This window comes from Vigna umbellata, chromosome 3 (assembly GCF_029865625.1).
Source record: "Vigna umbellata cultivar VRB3 chromosome 3, Vumbellata_1.0, whole genome shotgun sequence".
NCBI lineage: Eukaryota > Viridiplantae > Streptophyta > Magnoliopsida > Fabales > Fabaceae > Vigna > Vigna umbellata.
In genome coordinates this window covers 23,724,379-23,751,868 of record NC_142167.1, presented here as the reverse complement: position 1 = coordinate 23,751,868, position 27,490 = coordinate 23,724,379, and the positions used below count along the sequence as shown (strand labels likewise).

The following is a 27,490-nucleotide window of genomic DNA, read 5'->3' as shown; positions in this document are numbered from 1 at the left end:
CGATGATGATTAGCAAAGTCGTAATCCATTGTACGCACAAAACAGTTGGTACGTATTATCTACCACACCTCACTAAATTGTAGAATTTTGTACATATTATCCACCACATCTTACTAAATTGTAGAATTTTGAAAGCTGGTAAATTAAAGCTCACCAATTTCGGTAGGGATTATGGCTAGGGCATGCGCGTTTCTTTCTTCTATCAAGGATGTTTTAGATGAACTATCATTCAACCCCTGCAACCAAGAAAAAGAATGAAGTTTAAGAAAAACATAATCTTAACTAATTGAACCTTCTATTAAAGTTTTACCAGCAAGTCTCAAGTTGTATGCTTATATTTAGAGCTAAGATTAGGGTAAGAGTTATGATCAGGTTAGGGTAAGGATTACAATTACGGTCAAGGATATGATTAAGGATTAAATAGAAAAAAATGTTACATGGCCACAAATGCTGCAACTTTTCTCACAACATCAAAGCTTTTGAGATAACACTTCCTTGATAGCTAGCAGCAACTCTGTACAATAATAGATGACAAAAGTAAATTTTAATTGCATTTGAGTATAAGCATGAACATGGTGTAGAAACAAGATAACGAAGAGGTGACATACCCAAGGTATCGTATAAAGGTACACAATAAAGTCCGAGTCCAAGAGCATTGCAGGCTGGTGATTTTTTTGTCAACATGATAAAGACCATTGGGTGAAAGTAGTTCAAGAGCCGGGGATACCCATAACTGGCACAATATAAGCATAGAGATATAATTAAAGAATTGAAACTCTCTGAATAGAGTAGATATTCAATATATCAACTCATGAAACCAAGTTTTTGAATCAACTAAGTATTACCTAAGGAAAAAAAGATTAATATACTAACTGTATTGTTCAACTGAAGATTTAGTCACAATTGATGTAGATTTCTTCCCGCGATAACCCATGCCAAATTCTTCATCAATTACCCAAGAAGGCTGCCAAAGGAGTTAGAATTAATATGTTGAAACAAAATAAAGGTAAACTTTGTCGACAAAATAAAGGTAAACAAAAATCACGTGCTCCACTCTTGTTGTTTCTGGACAACTTTGTGCTCCTTTAATTCAATTTTTTGGTCTGATTTTCAATCCTGCACACATATATCACACAGCTTAATATTCTCTTGGCTAAACAGATTGCAAGATACAATGCACAAGATAAAGAATTCTCCCTTTCCCGGTCTTGCACACTTGACGTGGAAAATGAATCCTAGGTGCACTCAATTTGCAATCTTGTGCGCTAACCTTCCTATTCTCATCAATCCAAAGCTGCACAGATATTTAAACTTCAATCAGTAGGGTATCCATTCAAAACTATCACTTAAAAGCTAAAACCGAAGCAACAATTCAAAACAAGGGTAAGTTAGACAACTTCCCTATTTGGATGGTAGTTTCTAGCCTGCTCCAAGCTCCACACTGAGGTGTTGTTGCTGCTGTCTACTCAGAAATTCTTGACTCCAATTAGACTCTAAATGAGATGGAACTAAATGGCAATCAAGAATATACCCAAATCAAACTCGACAAACTGACATCTGCACATAAATCAACAAACAAATTTAAGAAATTGGAAGTGAATGTCGTAGTAGTAAACAATTTTAAAAGTTGAAGTAAATGCAATAGAAATTTTCTCTTTTGTTATCTTGATTTCACTCCAGTTTAAGCAATCTCGACAAGACATCTGCACATAAATCAACAAACAAATTTAAGAAATTGGAAGTGAATGTCGTAGTAGTAAACAATTTTAAAAGTTGAAGTAAATGCAATAGAAATTTTCTCTTTTGTTATCTTGATTTCACTCCAATTTAAGCAATCTGCACAAGAAACAATTAGCAAGTCAGTTAGGCTAAACTCTCTCAATTTGCCAATAGACTTAGGCCAAGTTAGCCTCACAAAACATAATAAAAATTTGATCTCCAACTGAACACAACTTTACATTGAACAAAACATTAGTAGGACAAACAATTGATAAAACTACAACTCTGTATATAGCTTATCTCAAACAGAAAAAATAAATGACAAAAGTAATGAGAGTGCATGATAAAAATGACAGAGTAGTAGCATAGATACACATTAATCTACCTTGGGAGTTGTAAAACTCGAGTTTCTACTTGAGTAAATCCAAACTGCTAGACATCCGGAGCACAGGCTCGAATCCGCATTTGCTTTGACCCAATGTCTTTAATAACATAAGTAACATCAACAAAATCATCAAACCTTTGCAATAGAACAATTGCACAAAAAACATACCGTAGAGACTAACAGTTAACACCTTTTCCATCCTTCCTCGCGGCTTCTAATTCGATTTCTCGACAGATGAGTTCCTTCGACAGATGAGTTCCTTTGACACCTTTGCCACAAATGCTGCAACTTTTCACACAACATCAAAGCTTTTGAGAATACTATGAATGGAGATAAACTGCATATGCAATGATCAAATTGAACAAGTACCAAACAATGCAATTAATTTAGTCAAATCTGATGCAATCAGACTATATGCAAAAATGGAATGAATTTAATAGTATTGAATTGGTAAAAAAGATGCAAAGTATGCACGAACTCTAAGTGGGTATTAAAGACAATGCATGAAAACACGAAAACGAATACAGAATTTAGATTCCTATGTGACAGACTACAAGAGAGATGTTTTTATGCAATTTTTCTGGTTTGAAAACAGAACTGGAGTTTCGAAGTTGCTAATGCAATTGAAATGACTTAAACAATTGAAACAGGGCCATTTCTAAGCAAATAAGGCTAGATGAGCAATTGAATAACGGTATAAAATAAAAATTTGCCTGATAAGAAACTAAATGAAAACTGGAATGACAATGCAAACAAAGAAAATACATAACCAAAAATGGCCAATTTGGCATCAACTATTATGCCCAAAGTGAGAATTCTAAATGCTTATACAGTGTAGGATTGGAAATAAAGAACAGAAATGTGGTTTTGATTTTGATTTGAACGTGGCACAATGAACAATTATGCAGCAAAAACAGTCCGAGACAAAATCCAGCAGCAATCATTACATTGGTTTGGTTAAATGAATCTCATTTTTTTTTCAAAAAGACATTTTGGATTCGTTAAGCACAATCTGGGTTTTAGTTTCCATTTCAGAATGTTAAATTAAAGCTGGTAAATTAAAGCTTTGATGAATTGTAGAATTCTGAAAGCTCGTAAATTAAAGCTCACCAATTTCGGTAGGGATTATGGCTAGGGCATGCGCGTTTCTTTCTTCTATCAAGGATGTTTTAGATGAACTATCATTCAACCCCTGCAACCAAGAAAAAGAATGAAGTTTAAGAAAAACATAATCTTAACTAATTGAACCTTCTATTAAAGTTTTACCAGCAAGTCTCAAGTTGTATGCTTATATTTAGAGCTAAAATTAGGGTAAGAGTTATGATCAGGGTTAGGGTAAGGATTATGATTAGGGTCAAGGATATGATTAAGGATTAAATAGAAAAAAATGTTACATGGCCACAAATGCTGAACCTTTTCTCACAACATCAAAGCTTTTGAGATAACAGTTCCTTGATAGCAGCAACTCTTTGTACAATAATAGATGACAAAAGTAAATTTTAATTGCATTTGAGTATAAGCATGAACATGGTATAGAAACAAGATAACGAAGAGGTGACATACCCAAGGTATCCAATAAAGGTACACAATAAAGTCCGAGTCCAAGAGCATTGCAGGCTGGCGATTTTTTTGTCAACATGATAAAGACCATTGGGTGAAAGTAGTTCAGGAGCCGGGGATACCCATAACTGGCACAATATAAGCATAGAGATATAATTAAAGAATTGAAACTCTCTGAATAGAGTAGATATTCAATATATCAACTCATGAAACCAAGTTTTTGAATCAACTAAGTATTACCTAAGGAAAAAAAGATTAATATACTAACTGTATTGTTCAACTGAAGATTTAGTCACAATTGATGTAGATTTCTTCCCGCGATAACCCATGCCAAATTCTTCATCAATTACCCAAGAAGGCTGCCAAAGGAGTTAGAATTAATATGTTGAAACAAAATAAAGGTAAACTTTGTCGACAAAATAAAGGTAAACAAAAATCACGTGCTCCACTCTTGTTGTTTCTGGACAACTTTGTGCTCCTTTAATTCAATTCTTTTGGTCTGATTTTCAATCCTGCACACATATATCACACAGCTTAATATTCTCTTGGCTAAACAGATTGCAAGATACAATGCACAAGATAAAGAATTCTCCCTTTCCCGGTCTTGCACACTTGACGTGGAAAATGAATCCTAGGTGCACTCAATTTGCAATCTTGTGCGCTAACCTTCCTATTCTCATCAATCCAAAGCTGCACAGATATTTAAACTTCAATCAGTAGGGTATCCATTCAAAACTATCACTTAAAAGCTAAAACCGAAGCAACAATTCAAAACAAGGGTAAGTTAGACAACTTCCCTATTTGGATGGTAGTTTCTAGCCTGCTCCAAGCTCCACACTGAGGTGTTGTTGCTGCTGTCTACTCAGAAATTCTTGACTCCAATTAGACTCTAAATGAGATGGAACTAAATGGCAATCAAGAATATACCCAAATCAAACTCGACAAACTGACATCTGCACATAAATCAACAAACAAATTTAAGAAATTGGAAGTGAATGTCGTAGTAGTAAAAAAATTTTAAAAGTTGAAGTAAATGCAATATAAATTTCCTCTTTTGTTATCTTGATTGCACTCCAGTTTAAGCAATCTGCACACGAAACAATTAGCAAGTCAGTTAGGCTAAACTCTCTCAATTTGCCAACAGACTTAGGCCAAGTTAGCCTCACAAAACATAATAAAAATTTAATCTCCAACTGAACACAACTTTACATTGAACAAAATATTAGAAGGACAAACAATTGATAAAACTACAACTCTGTATATAGCTTATCTAAAACAAAAAAATAAATGACAAAAATGATGAGAGTGCATGATAAAAATGACAGAGTAGTAGCATAGATACACATTGATGTACCTTGGGAGTTGTAAAACTCGAGTTTCTACTTGAGTAAATCGAAACTGCTAGACATCCAGAGAACTGGTTCGAATCCGCATTTGCTTTGACCCAATGTCTGTAATAACATAAGTAACATCAACAAAATCATCAAAACTTTGCAATAAAACAATTGCACAAAAAACATACTGTAGAGACTAACAGTTAACACCTTTTTCCATCCTCCCTCGCGGCTTCTAATTCGATTTCTCGACAGATGAGTTCCTTTGACATGCGATTAAAGCTCTTTTGTAGGGACACCAAAGAACAAAGCGAGGCACAAAATAAGCGAAATTAAAAAATGTTGTTACTAAATGATGATCAATTTCATACCTGGGGCCAACAAAAGTCAAAAGAGTTCAACACATGAATACTGCAAAAAAAGAACTCCCACATGTAGGGTAACTACTTCCGAGCGAGCAGCAAAATTAAGATGAAAAAAACACAGAAAACAGAAGGCAAGGGAAATCAAAATAAAATTTACCTCCATGCTCATAATTCATTCTGCTGGATTGGCACCCTGCAAACCAGTAGATATATGAATTAAGCTCAAAAGAACAAAATGCTAGAAAATAAAAATATTATCATATCATATGCAAAAAAATAAAATATCAAAACATATAAACAAGGATCCAATATGCAAACTTATGTACAAAAGGGGAATCTGTCATATGCTAAGCACTTCAACTCATGAAACCAAGTTTTTGAATCAACTAAGAATTACCTAAGGAAAAAAAATTAAAAACAAAAAACTATTGATTACATATATGCATAACATAATACTCTTTACACAAATAATTCAATATTTCAACACCAAGTCCTAAACCACGTAAAAAACTAAACAAGAACTAAAAGATGGCAAGAACATAAGACCTAATAACAAAATATAAAGAAAGACTCCAAAAAAAAGGAGTCCAAAAAGAATATCCGTTGTTTAGAAAAAGCAAATATAAGAAGGAAAAAAAAATAACAAGATAAAGCAAACAAGAAAACAGAGAGCACAAATAACACATAACATTTCATAAAATGCAAATAAAACAATTACAGAGACTAGAAAACTAGGTATAACTCAAATAGAAAAACCTTTAAGCCAGTAATGTTCAATGATCCACATTCAAACAAACAAAAAATTCTTGAAAAAAAACAGAAGAAAAATAATACAAAAGACAGCAAAATGAAATCCTGTTCTACTTTATCCAGTCTCAGATGTTTCCACCACACCACAATTGAAAAAGTTAATCATTTGGAAAACATCCGAAACCAAACTACATGGTCCTGAATTAATATGTCAACAAAATATATGATATAAGAACAGTACCATAATCACATACACAAAATAAAAGCAAAAAGAGAGCCACTCAATCAAAAATGGAATAGCACACCAGAAAACGACCCTTAGACTAGGAAGACATGCAGCAACTGAAATATTATGTCGACAAAATATAGGATATAAGAATGGTAATATAATCACAGACACAAAAAAATGAGTTCAGCATTTCACTGGCCAATTTTAACCGTGAATTCATTGGACAAGTGTGACTTTTACATCAACATAACCAATCAATGAAATAGAGTCATTCTGATGAGTTTCAATTAAACCAAATTAAATCAAGCAAGTTCCAGATCTACGGTAAGATTTATGATAGAAAGAAACTAAGTAAAATTACCTGGATAAATTCCATCTTCATTTTTCATGAGGAGTTCACACATGTCATAAAACACGATCTAGGATATTAAGGAGTGAAAACACTGCACAAATAAAAGAAACATCAGAATCAAAAAAATTAGGATAATAATTTCAACCAAAGAAAACATTAACCTAAAAGAAACAACTCCCAAACTGACTCTGGACTAGGCATCTTTAGGAATGTCTGACGCAGATTCTTTGTTAGTCAACAGAATATAATCTTTTTGAATTTCTGCATGAAATCAAAGGTTAAAAACATTCAAAGGCAAGGTATTTGCAGTATAGTATAGAAAAATATGATAGGAACATACTAAATTTGTATTTTTGGAGGCCTTTCAGCTTCTCAAACAATCGCCTTTCATCCATAGCCTTTCCCAGTAAACTACAAGTCTCATAATTTTCCCATAGATAAAAAAAAAAGGAAAAGAAAAATCAACCTTAATTATCTCAAATGCATGCAAGCAAGAAGACAGTACCTAAAAATCAAAGTATGCAGACAACAACAATTGTGACAAATCTCATTCATAGACAGGACATCAAATTGCATACATCATACAAATCCTGAATGGCCCTAACATGAAGGTGGAAAATTGCATAACCCACCGGTCCCAGGATATGAGGTGTTTCGGTCTCTCTATAGTATGTCAATATAAGAATAACCTCAGACTTCAACATCTAGGTGTTTAACTCTCAACACATTATGCAAATTCACGCAATCATAAACTTGGAAAACTTCTAATCACACCAATTGAATTAGAAATACACTCAAGATCAATAAGACTTCAATCAAGGCTTATAAGGTGGCCAAGGTATAGGTGAGGAAAAAAGAGATAAAAATCAAGGCTAAAATCAAATAGAGGTGTTATGAAAAATGAATGCATAAATCATTCATGAATGCATAACATAAGCAATACAAGTTTTGAAATGTAAATAAACACTATGAAAAGATATCGCTACCATAATGTTTTGATTTTATTTGTGCGCCTCATCCTCTTTCGGAAACATAAATTTCCATTTCAAAGAAATCTACAAAATACAACAAGTAAGCAATGTTAAAAAGAAAACAACCACAACAACAAAACCATTTAGTTGAAGCAATTCAAACTTTGAGAACAAATTTGAACTTAAATGGCAGAGCACTAAGTTCTAACCTTTAAGGCCTAAGTCTTATGTCTTAGTATATTAAGCCCTATTCCCTAATCATACTTTGACCTAAGCCTTTAAGCGCTACTAAGCGCTACTAAGCGCTACTAAGCGCTACTAAGCGCTACTAAGCGCTACTAAGCGCTACTAAGCGCTACTAAGCGCTACTAAGCGCTACTAAGCGCTACTAAGCGCTACTAAGCGCTACTAAGCGCTACTAAGCGCTACTAAGCGCTACTAAGCCCTACTAAGCGGTACTAAGCCCTACTAAGCGGTAGTAAGCCCTAGTAAGCCCTGCTAAGCCCTGCTAAGCCCTGCTAAGCCCTGCTAAGCCCTGCTAAGCCCTGCTAAGCCCTGCTAAGCCCTGCTAAGCCCTACTAAGCCCTACTAAGCCCTACTAAGCCCTACTAAGCCCTACTAAGCCCTACTAAGCCCTACTAAGCCCTACTAAGCCCTACTAAGCCCTAATAAGCCCTAATAAGCCCTAATAAGCCCTAATAAGCCCTATGCCCTATGCCCTATGTCCTATGTCCTATGCCCTATGCCCTATGCCCTATGTCCTATGTGCTATGCCCTATGTCCTATGTGCTTTGCCCTAAAATGGTACTCATACAATGCTAAACAATTCTTGGTTCAAAATAAAATGTGTCGTAAGGAGAACATAAGATTTCTTATCTGTCACTACTGTAATTGAAGGAGTAGCTCTTGGAGCAATGGACACAAGAGTGCCAATAATGAGGGTGGTAGCGTTGGAAACAAGTACGACTTCATCCGGTAGTATATAATTCAAGGCTCCAAGCTGTACAACAAAGAAAAATCATGATAAGACAAACAATTTTCAATTGCAAACAATTACTACAACTAATTATATTTGAAGACATAACAAATCAAATGTAATATTGTATATTAACTTTCATCTTCAACCAAAAACATAATAAGTTTGATTCTCACATTTAAAAAGAACATACCATATCCTTGTAGGACATTACAAGAAGTCACCACCCGTAAGTAACCTTTCCCACATGTGCAGATAAACGTGTTGCTCCAGACAAGACAAAATAAGACAAACTCTACCTCCTAAACCCTCCTTTGCCCGATGATGATTAGCAAAGTCGTAATCCATTGTACGCACAAAACAGTTGGTACCTATTATCTACCACACCTCACTAAATTGTAGAATTTTGTACATATTATCCACCACATCTTACTAAATTGTAGAATTTTGAAAGCTGGTAAATTAAAGCTCACCAATTTCGGTAGGGATTATGGCTAGGGCATGCGCGTTTCTTTCTTCTATCAAGGATGTTTTAGATGAACTATCATTCAACCCCTGCAACCAAGAAAAAAGAAGTTTAAGAAAAACATAATCTTAACTAATTGAACCTTCTATTAAAGTTTTACCAGCAAGTCTCAAGTTGTATGCTTATATTTAGAGCTAAGATTAGGGTAAGAGTTATGATCAGGGTTAGGGTAAGGATTACAATTACGGTCAAGGATATGATTAAGGATTAAATAGAAAAAAATGTTACATGGCCACAAATGCTGCAACTTTTCTCACAACATCAAAGCTTTTGAGATAACACTTCCTTGATAGCTAGCAGCAACTCTGTACAATAATAGATGACAAAAGTAAATTTTAATTGCATTTGAGTATAAGCATGAACATGGTGTAGAAACAAGATAACGAAGAGGTGACATACCCAAGGTATCGTATAAAGGTACACAATAAAGTCCGAGTCCAAGAGCATTGCAGGCTGGCGATTTTTTTGTCAACATGATAAAGACCATTGGGTGAAAGTAGTTCAAGAGCCGGGGATACCCATAACTGGCACAATATAAGCATAGAGATATAATTAAAGAATTGAAACTCTCTGAATAGAGTAGATATTCAATATATCAACTCATGAAACCAAGTTTTTGAATCAACTAAGTATTACCTAAGGAAAAAAAGATTAATATACTAACTGTATTGTTCAACTGAAGATTTAGTCACAATTGATGTAGATTTCTTCCCGCGATAACCCATGCCAAATTCTTCATCAATTACCCAAGAAGGCTGCCAAAGGAGTTAGAATTAATATGTTGAAACAAAATAAAGGTAAACTTTGTCGACAAAAAAAAGTTAAACAAAAATCACGTGCTCCACTCTTGTTGTTTCTGGACAACTTTGTGCTCCTTTAATTCAATTCTTTTGGTCTGATTTTCAATCCTGCACACATATATCACACAGCTTAATATTCTCTTGGCTAAACAGATTGCAAGATACAATGCACAAGATAAAGAATTCTCCCTTTCCCGGTCTTGCACACTTGACGTGGAAAATGAATCCTAGGTGCACTCAATTTGCAATCTTGTGCGCTAACCTTCCTATTCTCATCAATCCAAAGCTGCACAGATATTTAAACTTCAATCAGTAGGGTATCCATTCAAAACTATCACTTAAAAGCTAAAACCGAAGCAACAATTCAAAACAAGGGTAAGTTAGACAACTTCCCTATTTGGATGGTTGTTTCTAGCCTGCTCCAAGCTCCACACTGAGGTGTTGTTGCTGCTGTCTACTCAGAAATTCTTGACTCCAATTAGACTCTAAATGAGATGGAACTAAATGGCAATCAAGAATATACCCAAATCAAACTCGACAAACTGACATCTGCACATAAATCAACAAACAAATTTAAGAAATTGGAAGTGAATGTCGTAGTAGTAAACAATTTTAAAAGTTGAAGTAAATGCAATAGAAATTTTCTCTTTTGTTATCTTGATTTCACTCCAGTTTAAGCAATCTCGACAAGACATCTGCACATAAATCAACAAACAAATTTAAGAAATTGGAAGTGAATGTCGTAGTAGTAAACAATTTTAAAAGTTGAAGTAAATGCAATAGAAATTTTCTCTTTTGTTATCTTGATTTCACTCCAATTTAAGCAATCTGCACAAGAAACAATTAGCAAGTCAGTTAGGCTAAACTCTCTCAATTTGCCAATAGACTTAGGCCAAGTTAGCCTCACAAAACATAATAAAAATTTGATCTCCAACTGAACACAACTTTACATTGAACAAAACATTAGTAGGACAAACAATTGATAAAACTACAACTCTGTATATAGCTTATCTCAAACAGAAAAAATAAATGACAAAAGTAATGAGAGTGCATGATAAAAATGACAGAGTAGTAGCATAGATACACATTAATCTACCTTGGGAGTTGTAAAACTCGAGTTTCTACTTGAGTAAATCCAAACTGCTAGACATCCGGAGCACAGGCTCGAATCCGCATTTGCTTTGACCCAATGTCTTTAATAACATAAGTAACATCAACAAAATCATCAAACCTTTGCAATAGAACAATTGCACAAAAAACATACCGTAGAGACTAACAGTTAACACCTTTTCCATCCTTCCTCGCGGCTTCTAATTCGATTTCTCGACAGATGAGTTCCTTTGACACCTTTGCCACAAATGCTGCAACTTTTCTCACAACATCAAAGCTTTTGAGAATACTATGAATGGAGATAAACTGCATATGCAATGATCAAATTGAACAAGTACCAAACAATGCAATTAATTTAGTCAAATCTGATGCAATCAGACTATATGCAAAAATGGAATGAATTTAATAGTATTGAATTGGTAAAAAAGATGCAAAGTATGCACGAACTCTAAGTGGGTATTAAAGACAATGCATGAAAACACGAAAACGAATACAGAATTTAGATTCCTATGTGACAGACTACAAGAGAGATGTTTTTATGCAATTTTTCTGGTTTGAAAACAGAACTGGAGTTTCGAAGTTGCTAATGCAATTGAAATGACTTAAACAATTGAAACAGGGCCATTTCTAAGCAAATAAGGCTAGATGAGCAATTGAATAACGGTATAAAATAAAAATTTGCCTGATAAGAAACTAAATGAAAACTGGAATGACAATGCAAACAAAGAAAATACATAACCAAAAATGGCCAATTTGGCATCAACTATTATGCCCAAAGTGAGAATTCTAAATGCTTATACAGTGTAGGATTGGAAATAAAGAACAGAAATGTGGTTTTGATTTTGATTTGAACGTGGCACAATGAACAATTATGCAGCAAAAACAGTCCGAGACAAAATCCAGCAGCAATCATTACATTGGTTTGGTTAAATGAATCTCATTTTTTTTTCAAAAAGACATTTTGGATTCGTTAAGCACAATCTGGGTTTTAGTTTCCATTTCAGAATGTTAAATTAAAGCTGGTAAATTAAAGCTTTGATGAATTGTAGAATTCTGAAAGCTCGTAAATTAAAGCTCACCAATTTCGGTAGGGATTATGGCTAGGGCATGCGCGTTTCTTTCTTCTATCAAGGATGTTTTAGATGAACTATCATTCAACCCCTGCAACCAAGAAAAAGAATGAAGTTTAAGAAAAACATAATCTTAACTAATTGAACCTTCTATTAAAGTTTTACCAGCAAGTCTCAAGTTGTATGCTTATATTTAGAGCTAAAATTAGGGTAAGAGTTATGATCAGGGTTAGGGTAAGGATTATGATTAGGGTCAAGGATATGATTAAGGATTAAATAGAAAAAAATGTTACATGGCCACAAATGCTGAACCTTTTCTCACAACATCAAAGCTTTTGAGATAACAGTTCCTTGATAGCAGCAACTCTTTGTACAATAATAGATGACAAAAGTAAATTTTAATTGCATTTGAGTATAAGCATGAACATGGTATAGAAACAAGATAACGAAGAGGTGACATACCCAAGGTATCCAATAAAGGTACACAATAAAGTCCGAGTCCAAGAGCATTGCAGGCTGGCGATTTTTTGTCAACATGATAAAGACCATTGGGTGAAAGTAGTTCAGGAGCCGGGGATACCCATAACTGGCACAATATAAGCATAGAGATATAATTAAAGAATTGAAACTCTCTGAATAGAGTAGATATTCAATATATCAACTCATGAAACCAAGTTTTTGAATCAACTAAGTATTACCTAAGGAAAAAAAGATTAATATACTAACTGTATTGTTCAACTGAAGATTTAGTCACAATTGATGTAGATTTCTTCCCGCGATAACCCATGCCAAATTCTTCATCAATTACCCAAGAAGGCTGCCAAAGGAGTTAGAATTAATATGTTGAAACAAAATAAAGGTAAACTTTGTCGACAAAATAAAGGTAAACAAAAATCACGTGCTCCACTCTTGTTGTTTCTGGACAACTTTGTGCTCCTTTAATTCAATTCTTTTGGTCTGATTTTCAATCCTGCACACATATATCACACAGCTTAATATTCTCTTGGCTAAACAGATTGCAAGATACAATGCACAAGATAAAGAATTCTCCCTTTCCCGGTCTTGCACACTTGACGTGGAAAATGAATCCTAGGTGCACTCAATTTGCAATCTTGTGCGCTAACCTTCCTATTCTCATCAATCCAAAGCTGCACAGATATTTAAACTTCAATCAGTAGGGTATCCATTCAAAACTATCACTTAAAAGCTAAAACCGAAGCAACAATTCAAAACAAGGGTAAGTTAGACAACTTCCCTATTTGGATGGTAGTTTCTAGCCTGCTCCAAGCTCCACACTGAGGTGTTGTTGCTGCTGTCTACTCAGAAATTCTTGACTCCAATTAGACTCTAAATGAGATGGAACTAAATGGCAATCAAGAATATACCCAAATCAAACTCGACAAACTGACATCTGCACATAAATCAACAAACAAATTTAAGAAATTGGAAGTGAATGTCGTAGTAGTAAAAAAATTTTAAAAGTTGAAGTAAATGCAATATAAATTTCCTCTTTTGTTATCTTGATTGCACTCCAGTTTAAGCAATCTGCACACGAAACAATTAGCAAGTCAGTTAGGCTAAACTCTCTCAATTTGCCAACAGACTTAGGCCAAGTTAGCCTCACAAAACATAATAAAAATTTAATCTCCAACTGAACACAACTTTACATTGAACAAAATATTAGAAGGACAAACAATTGATAAAACTACAACTCTGTATATAGCTTATCTAAAACAGAAAAAATAAATGACAAAAATGATGAGAGTGCATGATAAAAATGACAGAGTAGTAGCATAGATACACATTGATGTACCTTGGGAGTTGTAAAACTCGAGTTTCTACTTGAGTAAATCGAAACTGCTAGACATCCAGAGAACTGGTTCGAATCCGCATTTGCTTTGACCCAATGTCTGTAATAACATAAGTAACATCAACAAAATCATCAAAACTTTGCAATAAAACAATTGCACAAAAAACATACTGTAGAGACTAACAGTTAACACCTTTTCCATCCTCCCTCGCGGCTTCTAATTCGATTTCTCGACAGATGAGTTCCTTTGACATGCGATTAAAGCTCTTTTGTAGGGACACCAAAGAACAAAGCGAGGCACAAAATAAGCGAAATTAAAAAATGTTGTTACTAAATGATGATCAATTTCATACCTGGGGCCAACAAAAGTCAAAAGAGTTCAACACATGAATACTGCAAAAAAAAGAACTCCCACATGTAGGGTAACTACTTCCGAGCGAGCAGCAAAATTAAGATGAAAAAAACACAGAAAACAGAAGGCAAGGGAAATCAAAATAAAATTTACCTCCATGCTCATAATTCATTCTGCTGGATTGGCACCCTGCAAACCAGTAGATATATGAATTAAGCTCAAAAGAACAAAATGCTAGAAAATAAAAATATTATCATATCATATGCAAAAAAATAAAATATCAAAACATATAAACAAGGATCCAATATGCAAACTTATGTACAAAAGGGGAATCTGTCATATGCTAAGCACTTCAACTCATGAAACCAAGTTTTTGAATCAACTAAGAATTACCTAAGGAAAAAAAATTAAAAACAAAAAACTATTGATTACATATATGCATAACATAATACTCTTTACACAAATAATTCAATATTTCAACACCAAGTCCTAAACCACGTAAAAAACTAAACAAGAACTAAAAGATGGCAAGAACATAAGACCTAATAACAAAATATAAAGAAAGACTCCAAAAAAAAAGGAGTCCAAAAAGAATATCCGTTGTTTAGAAAAAGCAAATATAAGAAGGAAAAAAAAATAACAAGATAAAGCAAACAAGAAAACAGAGAGCACAAATAACACATAACATTTCATAAAATGCAAATAAAACAATTACAGAGACTAGAAAACTAGGTATAACTCAAATAGAAAAACCTTTAAGCCAGTAATGTTCAATGATCCACATTCAAACAAACAAAAAATTCTTGAAAAAAAACAGAAGAAAAATAATACAAAAGACAGCAAAAATGAAATCCTGTTCTACTTTATCCAGTCTCAGATGTTTCCACCACACCACAATTGAAAAAGTTAATCATTTGGAAAACATCCGAAACCAAACTACATGGTCCTGAATTAATATGTCAACAAAATATATGATATAAGAACAGTACCATAATCACATACACAAAATAAAAGCAAAAAGAGAGCCACTCAATCAAAAATGGAATAGCACACCAGAAAACGACCCTTAGACTAGGAAGACATGCAGCAACTGAAATATTATGTCGACAAAATATAGGATATAAGAATGGTAATATAATCACAGACACAAAAAAATGAGTTCAGCATTTCACTGGCCAATTTTAACCGTGAATTCATTGGACAAGTGTGACTTTACATCAACATAACCAATCAATGAAATAGAGTCATTCTGATGAGTTTCAATTAAACCAAATTAAATCAAGCAAGTTCCAGATCTACGGTAAGATTTATGATAGAAAGAAACTAAGTAAAATTACCTGGATAAATTCCATCTTCATTTTTCATGAGGAGTTCACACATGTCATAAAACACGATCTAGGATATTAAGGAGTGAAAACACTGCACAAATAAAAGAAACATCAGAATCAAAAAAATTAGGATAATAATTTCAACCAAAGAAAACATTAACCTAAAAGAAAACAACTCCCAAACTGACTCTGGACTAGGCATCTTTAGGAATGTCTGACGCAGATTCTTTGTTAGTCAACAGAATATAATCTTTTTGAATTTCTGCATGAAATCAAAGGTTAAAAACATTCAAAGGCAAGGTATTTGCAGTATAGTATAGAAAAATATGATAGGAACATACTAAATTTGTATTTTTGGAGGCCTTTCAGCTTCTCAAACAATCGCCTTTCATCCATAGCCTTTGCCAGTAAACTACAAGTCTCATAATTTTCCCATAGATAAAAAAAGAAAGGAAAAGAAAAATCAACCTTAATTATCTCAAATGCATGCAAGCAAGAAGACAGTACCTAAAAATCAAAGTATGCAGACAACAACAATTGTGACAAATCTCATTCATAGACAGGACATCAAATTGCATACATCATACAAATCCTGAATGGCCCTAACATGAAGGTGGAAAATTGCATAACCCACCGGTCCCAGGATATGAGGTGTTTCGGTCTCTCTATAGTATGTCAATATAAGAATAACCTCAGACTTCAACATCTAGGTGTTTAACTCTCAACACATTATGCAAATTCACGCAATCATAAACTTGGAAAACTTCTAATCACACCAATTGAATTAGAAATACACTCAAGATCAATAAGACTTCAATCAAGGCTTATAAGGTGGCCAAGGTATAGGTGAGGAAAAAAGAGATAAAAATCAAGGCTAAAATCAAATAGAGGTGTTATGAAAAATGAATGCATAAATCATTCATGAATGCATAACATAAGCAATACAAGTTTTGAAATGTAAATAAACAGTATGAAAAGATATCGCTACCATAATGTTTTGATTTTATTTGTGCGCCTCATCCTCTTTCGGAAACATAAATTTCCATTTCAAAGAAATCTACAAAATACAACAAGTAAGCAATGTTAAAAAGAAAACAACCACAACAACAAAACCATTTAGTTGAAGCAATTCAAACTTTGAGAACAAATTTGAACTTAAATGGCAGAGCACTAAGTTCTAACCTTTAAGGCCTAAGTCTTATGTCTTAGTATATTAAGCCCTATTCCCTAATCATACTTTGACCTAAGCCTTTAAGCGCTACTAAGCGCTACTAAGCGCTACTAAGCGCTACTAAGCGCTACTAAGCGCTACTAAGCGCTACTAAGCGCTACTAAGCGCTACTAAGCGCTACTAAGCGCTACTAAGCGCTACTAAGCGCTACTAAGCGCTACTAAGCGCTACTAAGCGCTACTAAGCGCTACTAAGCGCTACTAAGCGCTACTAAGCGCTACTAAGCGCTACTAAGCGCTACTAAGCGCTACTAAGCGCTACTAAGCGCTACTAAGCGCTACTAAGCGCTACTAAGCCCTACTAAGCGCTACTAAGCGCTACTAAGCGCTACTAAGCGGTAGTAAGCCCTAGTAAGCCCTAGTAAGCCCTACTAAGCCCTACTAAGCCCTACTAAGCCCTGCTAAGCCCTGCAAAGCCCTGCTAAGCCCTGCTAAGCCCTACTAAGCCCTACTAAGCCCTACTAAGCCCTACTAAGCCCTACTAAGCCCTAATAAGCCCTACTAAGCCCTACTAAGCCCTACTAAGCCCTAATAAGCCCTATGCCCTATGCCCTATGTCCTATGTCCTATGTCCTATGCCCTATGTCCTATGTGCTATGCCCTATGTCCTATGTGCTTTGCCCTAAAATGGTACTCATACAATGCTAAACAATTCTTGGTTCAAAATAAAATGTGTCGTAAGGAGAACATAAGATTTCTTATCTGTCACTACTGTAATTGAAGGAGTAGCTCTTGGAGCAATGGACACAAGAGTGCCAATAATGAGGGTGGTAGCGTTGGAAACAAGTACGACTTCATCCGGTAGTATATAATTCAAGGCTCCAAGCTGTACAACAAAGAAAAATCATGATAAGACAAACAATTTTCAATTGCAAACAATTACTACAACTAATTATATTTGAAGACATAACAAATCAAATGTAATATTGTATATTAACTTTCATCTTCAACCAAAAACATAATAAGTTTGATTCTCACATTTAAAAAGAACATACCATATCCTTGTAGGACATTACAAGAAGTCACCACCCGTAAGTAACCTTTCCCACATGTGTAGATAAACGTGTTGCTCCAGACAAGACAAAATAAGACAAACTCTACCTCCTAAACCCTCCTTTGCCCGATGATGATTAGCAAAGTCGTAATCCATTGTACGCACAAAACAGTTGGTACGTATTATCTACCACACCTCACTAAATTGTAGAATTTTGTACATATTATCCACCACATCTTACTAAATTGTAGAATTTTGAAAGCTGGTAAATTAAAGCTCACCAATTTCGGTAGGGATTATGGCTAGGGCATGCGCGTTTCTTTCTTCTATCAAGGATGTTTTAGATGAACTATCATTCAACCCCTGCAACCAAGAAAAAGAATGAAGTTTAAGAAAAACATAATCTTAACTAATTGAACCTTCTATTAAAGTTTTACCAGCAAGTCTCAAGTTGTATGCTTATATTTAGAGCTAAGATTAGGGTAAGAGTTATGATCAGGGTTAGGGTAAGGATTACAATTACGGTCAAGGATATGATTAAGGATTAAATAGAAAAAAATGTTACATGGCCACAAATGCTGCAACTTTTCTCACAACATCAAAGCTTTTGAGATAACACTTCCTTGATAGCTAGCAGCAACTCTGTACAATAATAGATGACAAAAGTAAATTTTAATTGCATTTGAGTATAAGCATGAACATGGTGTAGAAACAAGATAACGAAGAGGTGACATACCCAAGGTATCGTATAAAGGTACACAATAAAGTCCGAGTCCAAGAGCATTGCAGGCTGGCGATTTTTTTGTCAACATGATAAAGACCATTGGGTGAAAGTAGTTCAAGAGCCGGGGATACCCATAACTGGCACAATATAAGCATAGAGATATAATTAAAGAATTGAAACTCTCTGAATAGAGTAGATATTCAATATATCAACTCATGAAACCAAGTTTTTGAATCAACTAAGTATTACCTAAGGAAAAAAAGATTAATATACTAACTGTATTGTTCAACTGAAGATTTAGTCACAATTGATGTAGATTTCTTCCCGCGATAACCCATGCCAAATTCTTCATCAATTACCCAAGAAGGCTGCCAAAGGAGTTAGAATTAATATGTTGAAACAAAATAAAGGTAAACTTTGTCGACAAAATAAAGGTAAACAAAAATCACGTGCTCCACTCTTGTTGTTTCTGGACAACTTTGTGCTCCTTTAATTCAATTCTTTTGGTCTGATTTTCAATCCTGCACACATATATCACACAGCTTAATATTCTCTTGGCTAAACAGATTGCAAGATACAATGCACAAGATAAAGAATTCTCCCTTTCCCGGTCTTGCACACTTGACGTGGAAAATGAATCCTAGGTGCACTCAATTTGCAATCTTGTGCGCTAACCTTCCTATTCTCATCAATCCAAAGCTGCACAGATATTTAAACTTCAATCAGTAGGGTATCCATTCAAAACTATCACTTAAAAGCTAAAACCGAAGCAACAATTCAAAACAAGGGTAAGTTAGACAACTTCCCTATTTGGATGGTAGTTTCTAGCCTGCTCCAAGCTCCACACTGAGGTGTTGTTGCTGCTGTCTACTCAGAAATTCTTGACTCCAATTAGACTCTAAATGAGATGGAACTAAATGGCAATCAAGAATATACCCAAATCAAACTCGACAAACTGACATCTGCACATAAATCAACAAACAAATTTAAGAAATTGGAAGTGAATGTCGTAGTAGTAAAAAAATTTTAAAAGTTGAAGTAAATGCAATATAAATTTCCTCTTTTGTTATCTTGATTGCACTCCAGTTTAAGCAATCTGCACACGAAACAATTAGCAAGTCAGTTAGGCTAAACTCTCTCAATTTGCCAACAGACTTAGGCCAAGTTAGCCTCACAAAACATAATAAAAATTTAATCTCCAACTGAACACAACTTTACATTGAACAAAATATTAGAAGGACAAACAATTGATAAAACTACAACTCTGTATATAGCTTATCTAAAACAGAAAAAATAAATGACAAAAATGATGAGAGTGCATGATAAAAATGACAGAGTAGTAGCATAGATACACATTGATGTACCTTGGGAGTTGTAAAACTCGAGTTTCTACTTGAGTAAATCGAAACTGCTAGACATCCAGAGAACTGGTTCGAATCCGCATTTGCTTTGACCCAATGTCTGTAATAACATAAGTAACATCAACAAAATCATCAAAACTTTGCAATAAAACAATTGCACAAAAAACATACTGTAGAGACTAACAGTTAACACCTTTTCCATCCTCCCTCGCGGCTTCTAATTCGATTTCTCGACAGATGAGTTCCTTTGACATGCGATTAAAGCTCTTTTGTAGGGACACCAAAGAACAAAGCGAGGCACAAAATAAGCGAAATTAAAAAATGTTGTTACTAAATGATGATCAATTTCATACCTGGGGCCAACAAAAGTCAAAAGAGTTCAACACATGAATACTGCAAAAAAAAGAACTCCCACATGTAGGGTAACTACTTCCGAGCGAGCAGCAAAATTAAGATGAAAAAAACACAGAAAACAGAAGGCAAGGGAAATCAAAATAAAATTTACCTCCATGCTCATAATTCATTCTGCTGGATTGGCACCCTGCAAACCAGTAGATATATGAATTAAGCTCAAAAGAACAAAATGCTAGAAAATAAAAATATTATCATATCATATGCAAAAAAATAAAATATCAAAACATATAAACAAGGATCCAATATGCAAACTTATGTACAAAAGGGGAATCTGTCATATGCTAAGCACTTCAACTCATGAAACCAAGTTTTTGAATCAACTAAGAATTACCTAAGGAAAAAAAATTAAAAACAAAAAACTATTGATTACATATATGCATAACATAATACTCTTTACACAAATAATTCAATATTTCAACACCAAGTCCTAAACCACGTAAAAAACTAAACAAGAACTAAAAGATGGCAAGAACATAAGACCTAATAACAAAATATAAAGAAAGACTCCAAAAAAAAAGGAGTCCAAAAAGAATATCCGTTGTTTAGAAAAAGCAAATATAAGAAGGAAAAAAAAATAACAAGATAAAGCAAACAAGAAAACAGAGAGCACAAATAACACATAACATTTCATAAAATGCAAATAAAACAATTACAGAGACTAGAAAACTAGGTATAACTCAAATAGAAAAACCTTTAAGCCAGTAATGTTCAATGATCCACATTCAAACAAACAAAAAATTCTTGAAAAAAAACAGAAGAAAAATAATACAAAAGACAGCAAAAATGAAATCCTGTTCTACTTTATCCAGTCTCAGATGTTTCCACCACACCACAATTGAAAAAGTTAATCATTTGGAAAACATCCGAAACCAAACTACATGGTCCTGAATTAATATGTCAACAAAATATATGATATAAGAACAGTACCATAATCACATACACAAAATAAAAGCAAAAAGAGAGCCACTCAATCAAAAATGGAATAGCACACCAGAAAACGACCCTTAGACTAGGAAGACATGCAGCAACTGAAATATTATGTCGACAAAATATAGGATATAAGAATGGTAATATAATCACAGACACAAAAAAATGAGTTCAGCATTTCACTGGCCAATTTTAACCGTGAATTCATTGGACAAGTGTGACTTTTACATCAACATAACCAATCAATGAAATAGAGTCATTCTGATGAGTTTCAATTAAACCAAATTAAATCAAGCAAGTTCCATATCTACGGTAAGATTTATGATAGAAAGAAACTAAGTAAAATTACCTGGATAAATTCCATCTTCATTTTTCATGAGGAGTTCACACATGTCATAAAACACGATCTAGGATATTAAGGAGTGAAAACACTGCACAAATAAAAGAAACATCAGAATCAAAAAAATTAGGATAATAATTTCAACCAAAGAAAACATTAACCTAAAAGAAAACAACTCCCAAACTGACTCTGGACTAGGCATCTTTAGGAATGTCTGACGCAGATTCTTTGTTAGTCAACAGAATATAATCTTTTTGAATTTCTGCATGAAATCAAAGGTTAAAAACATTCAAAGGCAAGGTATTTGCAGTATAGTATAGAAAAATATGATAGGAACATACTAAATTTGTATTTTTGGAGGCCTTTCAGCTTCTCAAACAATCGCCTTTCATCCATAGCCTTTGCCAGTAAACTACAAGTCTCATAATTTTCCCATAGATAAAAAAAGAAAGGAAAAGAAAAATCAACCTTAATTATCTCAAATGCATGCAAGCAAGAAGACAGTACCTAAAAATCAAAGTATGCAAACAACAACAATTGTGACAAATCTCATTCATAGACAGGACATCAAATTGCATACATCATACAAATCCTGAATGGCCCTAACATGAAGGTGGAAAATTGCATAACCCACCGGTCCCAGGATATGAGGTGTTTCGGTCTCTCTATAGTATGTCAATATAAGAATAACCTCAGACTTCAACATCTAGGTGTTTAACTCTCAACACATTATGCAAATTCACGCAATCATAAACTTGGAAAACTTCTAATCACACCAATTGAATTAGAAATACACTCAAGATCAATAAGACTTCAATCAAGGCTTATAAGGTGGCCAAGGTATAGGTGAGGAAAAAAGAGATAAAAATCAAGGCTAAAATCAAATAGAGGTGTTATGAAAAATGAATGCATAAATCATTCATGAATGCATAACATAAGCAATACAAGTTTTGAAATGTAAATAAACAGTATGAAAAGATATCGCTACCATAATGTTTTGATTTTATTTGTGCGCCTCATCCTCTTTCGGAAACATAAATTTCCATTTCAAAGAAATCTACAAAATACAACAAGTAAGCAATGTTAAAAAGAAAACAACCACAACAACAAAACCATTTAGTTGAAGCAATTCAAACTTTGAGAACAAATTTGAACTTAAATGGCAGAGCACTAAGTTCTAACCTTTAAGGCCTAAGTCTTATGTCTTAGTATATTAAGCCCTATTCCCTAATCATACTTTGACCTAAGCCTTTAAGCGCTACTAAGCGCTACTAAGCGCTACTAAGCGCTACTAAGCGCTACAAAGCGCTACTAAGCGCTACTAAGCGCTACTAAGCGCTACTAAGCGCTACTAAGCGCTACTAAGCGCTACTAAGCGCTACTAAGCGCTACTAAGCGCTACTAAGCGCTACTAAGCGCTACTAAGCGCTACTAAGCGCTACTAAGCGGTAGTAAGCCCTAGTAAGCCCTAGTAAGCCCTGCTAAGCCCTGCTAAGCCCTGCTAAGCCCTGCTAAGCCCTGCTAAGCCCTGCTAAGCCCTGCTAAGCCCTGCTAAGCCCTACTAAGCCCTACTAAGCCCTACTAAGCCCTACTAAGCCCTACTAAGCCCTACTAAGCCCTACTAAGCCCTACTAAGCCCTACTAAGCCCTACTAAGCCCTACTAAGCCCTAATAAGCCCTAATAAGCCCTATGCCCTATGCCCTATGTCCTATGTCCTATGCCCTATGCCCTATGCCCTATGTCCTATGTGCTATGCCCTATGTCCTATGTGCTTTGCCCTAAAATGGTACTCATACAATGCTAAACAATTCTTGGTTCAAAATAAAATGTGTCGTAAGGAGAACATAAGATTTCTTATCTGTCACTACTGTAATTGAAGGAGTAGCTCTTGGAGCAATGGACACAAGAGTGCCAATAATGAGGGTGGTAGCGTTGGAAACAAGTACGACTTCATCCGGTAGTATATAATTCAAGGCTCCAAGCTGTACAACAAAGAAAAATCATGATAAGACAAACAATTTTCAATTGCAAACAATTACTACAACTAATTATATTTGAAGACATAACAAATCAAATGTAATATTGTATATTAACTTTCATCTTCAACCAAAAACATAATAAGTTTGATTCTCACATTTAAAAAGAACATACCATATCCTTGTAGGACATTACAAGAAGTCACCACCCGTAAGTAACCTTTCCCACATGTGCAGATAAACGTGTTGCTCCAGACAAGACAAAATAAGACAAACTCTACCTCCTAAACCCTCCTTTGCCCGATGATGATTAGCAAAGTCGTAATCCATTGTACGCACAAAACAGTTGGTACCTATTATCTACCACACCTCACTAAATTGTAGAATTTTGTACATATTATCCACCACATCTTACTAAATTGTAGAATTTTGAAAGCTGGTAAATTAAAGCTCACCAATTTCGGTAGGGATTATGGCTAGGGCATGCGCGTTTCTTTCTTCTATCAAGGATGTTTTAGATGAACTATCATTCAACCCCTGCAACCAAGAAAAAGAATGAAGTTTAAGAAAAACATAATCTTAACTAATTGAACCTTCTATTAAAGTTTTACCAGCAAGTCTCAAGTTGTATGCTTATATTTAGAGCTAAGATTAGGGTAAGAGTTATGATCAGGGTTAGGGTAAGGATTACAATTACGGTCAAGGATATGATTAAGGATTAAATAGAAAAAAATGTTACATGGCCACAAATGCTGCAACTTTTCTCACAACATCAAAGCTTTTGAGATAACACTTCCTTGATAGCTAGCAGCAACTCTGTACAATAATAGATGACAAAAGTAAATTTTAATTGCATTTGAGTATAAGCATGAACATGGTGTAGAAACAAGATAACGAAGAGGTGACATACCCAAGGTATCGTATAAAGGTACACAATAAAGTCCGAGTCCAAGAGCATTGCAGGCTGGCGATTTTTTTGTCAACATGATAAAGACCATTGGGTGAAAGTAGTTCAAGAGCCGGGGATACCCATAACTGGCACAATATAAGCATAGAGATATAATTAAAGAATTGAAACTCTCTGAATAGAGTAGATATTCAATATATCAACTCATGAAACCAAGTTTTTGAATCAACTAAGTATTACCTAAGGAAAAAAAGATTAATATACTAACTGTATTGTTCAACTGAAGATTTAGTCACAATTGATGTAGATTTCTTCCCGCGATAACCCATGCCAAATTCTTCATCAATTACCCAAGAAGGCTGCCAAAGGAGTTAGAATTAATATGTTGAAACAAAATAAAGGTAAACTTTGTCGACAAAAAAAAGTTAAACAAAAATCACGTGCTCCACTCTTGTTGTTTCTGGACAACTTTGTGCTCCTTTAATTCAATTCTTTTGGTCTGATTTTCAATCCTGCACACATATATCACACAGCTTAATATTCTCTTGGCTAAACAGATTGCAAGATACAATGCACAAGATAAAGAATTCTCCCTTTCCCGGTCTTGCACACTTGACGTGGAAAATGAATCCTAGGTGCACTCAATTTGCAATCTTGTGCGCTAACCTTCCTATTCTCATCAATCCAAAGCTGCACAGATATTTAAACTTCAATCAGTAGGGTATCCATTCAAAACTATCACTTAAAAGCTAAAACCGAAGCAACAATTCAAAACAAGGGTAAGTTAGACAACTTCCCTATTTGGATGGTTGTTTCTAGCCTGCTCCAAGCTCCACACTGAGGTGTTGTTGCTGCTGTCTACTCAGAAATTCTTGACTCCAATTAGACTCTAAATGAGATGGAACTAAATGGCAATCAAGAATATACCCAAATCAAACTCGACAAACTGACATCTGCACATAAATCAACAAACAAATTTAAGAAATTGGAAGTGAATGTCGTAGTAGTAAACAATTTTAAAAGTTGAAGTAAATGCAATAGAAATTTTCTCTTTTGTTATCTTGATTTCACTCCAGTTTAAGCAATCTCGACAAGACATCTGCACATAAATCAACAAACAAATTTAAGAAATTGGAAGTGAATGTCGTAGTAGTAAACAATTTTAAAAGTTGAAGTAAATGCAATAGAAATTTTCTCTTTTGTTATCTTGATTTCACTCCAATTTAAGCAATCTGCACAAGAAACAATTAGCAAGTCAGTTAGGCTAAACTCTCTCAATTTGCCAATAGACTTAGGCCAAGTTAGCCTCACAAAACATAATAAAAATTTGATCTCCAACTGAACACAACTTTACATTGAACAAAACATTAGTAGGACAAACAATTGATAAAACTACAACTCTGTATATAGCTTATCTCAAACAGAAAAAATAAATGACAAAAGTAATGAGAGTGCATGATAAAAATGACAGAGTAGTAGCATAGATACACATTAATCTACCTTGGGAGTTGTAAAACTCGAGTTTCTACTTGAGTAAATCCAAACTGCTAGACATCCGGAGCACAGGCTCGAATCCGCATTTGCTTTGACCCAATGTCTTTAATAACATAAGTAACATCAACAAAATCATCAAACCTTTGCAATAGAACAATTGCACAAAAAACATACCGTAGAGACTAACAGTTAACACCTTTTCCATCCTTCCTCGTGGCTTCTAATTCGATTTCTCGACAGATGAGTTCCTTCGACTGATGAGTTCCTTTGACACCTTTGCCACAAATGCTGCAACTTTTCTCACAACATCAAAGCTTTTGAGAATACTATGAATGGAGATAAACTGCATATGCAATGATCAAATTGAACAAGTACCAAACAATGCAATTAATTTAGTCAAATCTGATGCAATCAGACTATATGCAAAAATGGAATGAATTTAATAGTATTGAATTGGTAAAAAAGATGCAAAGTATGCACGAACTCTAAGTGGGTATTAAAGACAATGCATGAAAACACGAAAACGAATACAGAATTTAGATTCCTATGTGACAGACTACAAGAGAGATGTTTTTATGCAATTTTTCTGGTTTGAAAACAGAACTGGAGTTTCGAAGTTGCTAATGCAATTGAAATGACTTAAACAATTGAAACAGGGCCATTTCTAAGCAAATAAGGCTAGATGAGCAATTGAATAACGGTATAAAATAAAAATTTGCCTGATAAGAAACTAAATGAAAACTGGAATGACAATGCAAACAAAGAAAATACATAACCAAAAATGGCCAATTTGGCATCAACTATTATGCCCAAAGTGAGAATTCTAAATGCTTATACAGTGTAGGATTGGAAATAAAGAACAGAAATGTGGTTTTGATTTTGATTTGAACGTGGCACTATGAACAATTATGCAGCAAAAACAGTCCGAGACAAAATCCAGCAGCAATCATTACATTGGTTTGGTTAAATGAATCTCATTTTTTTTTCAAAAAGACATTTTGGATTCGTTAAGCACAATCTGGGTTTTAGTTTCCATTTCAGAATGTTAAATTAAAGCTGGTAAATTAAAGCTTTGATGAATTGTAGAATTCTGAAAGCTCGTAAATTAAACCTCACCAATTTCGGTAGGGATTATGGCTAGGGCATGCGCGTTTCTTTCTTCTATCAAGGATGTTTTAGATGAACTATCATTCAACCCCTGCAACCAAGAAAAAGAATGAAGTTTAAGAAAAACATAATCTTAACTAATTGAACCTTCTATTAAAGTTTTACCAGCAAGTCTCAAGTTGTATGCTTATATTTAGAGCTAAAATTAGGGTAAGAGTTATGATCAGGGTTAGGGTAAGGATTATGATTAGGGTCAAGGATATGATTAAGGATTAAATAGAAAAAAATGTTACATGGCCACAAATGCTGAACCTTTTCTCACAACATCAAAGCTTTTGAGATAACAGTTCCTTGATAGCAGCAACTCTTTGTACAATA

General features: G+C 34.4%; 1 long non-coding RNA gene across 1 annotated transcript; it reads right to left on the bottom strand.

Moving 5' to 3' along the window:
• Window positions 1-1,110: 1,110 nt before the first annotated feature.
• On the bottom strand, window positions 1,111-3,297 carry LOC148202006 (uncharacterized). The gene is made up of 3 exons (XR_015785331.1): window positions 3,215-3,297; window positions 2,295-2,392; window positions 1,111-2,201 (listed from the first exon to the last, which is right to left on the bottom strand). It is a non-coding gene; the product is annotated as an uncharacterized LOC148202006 (long non-coding RNA).
• Between the last annotated feature and the right edge of the window lie 24,193 nt (window positions 3,298-27,490).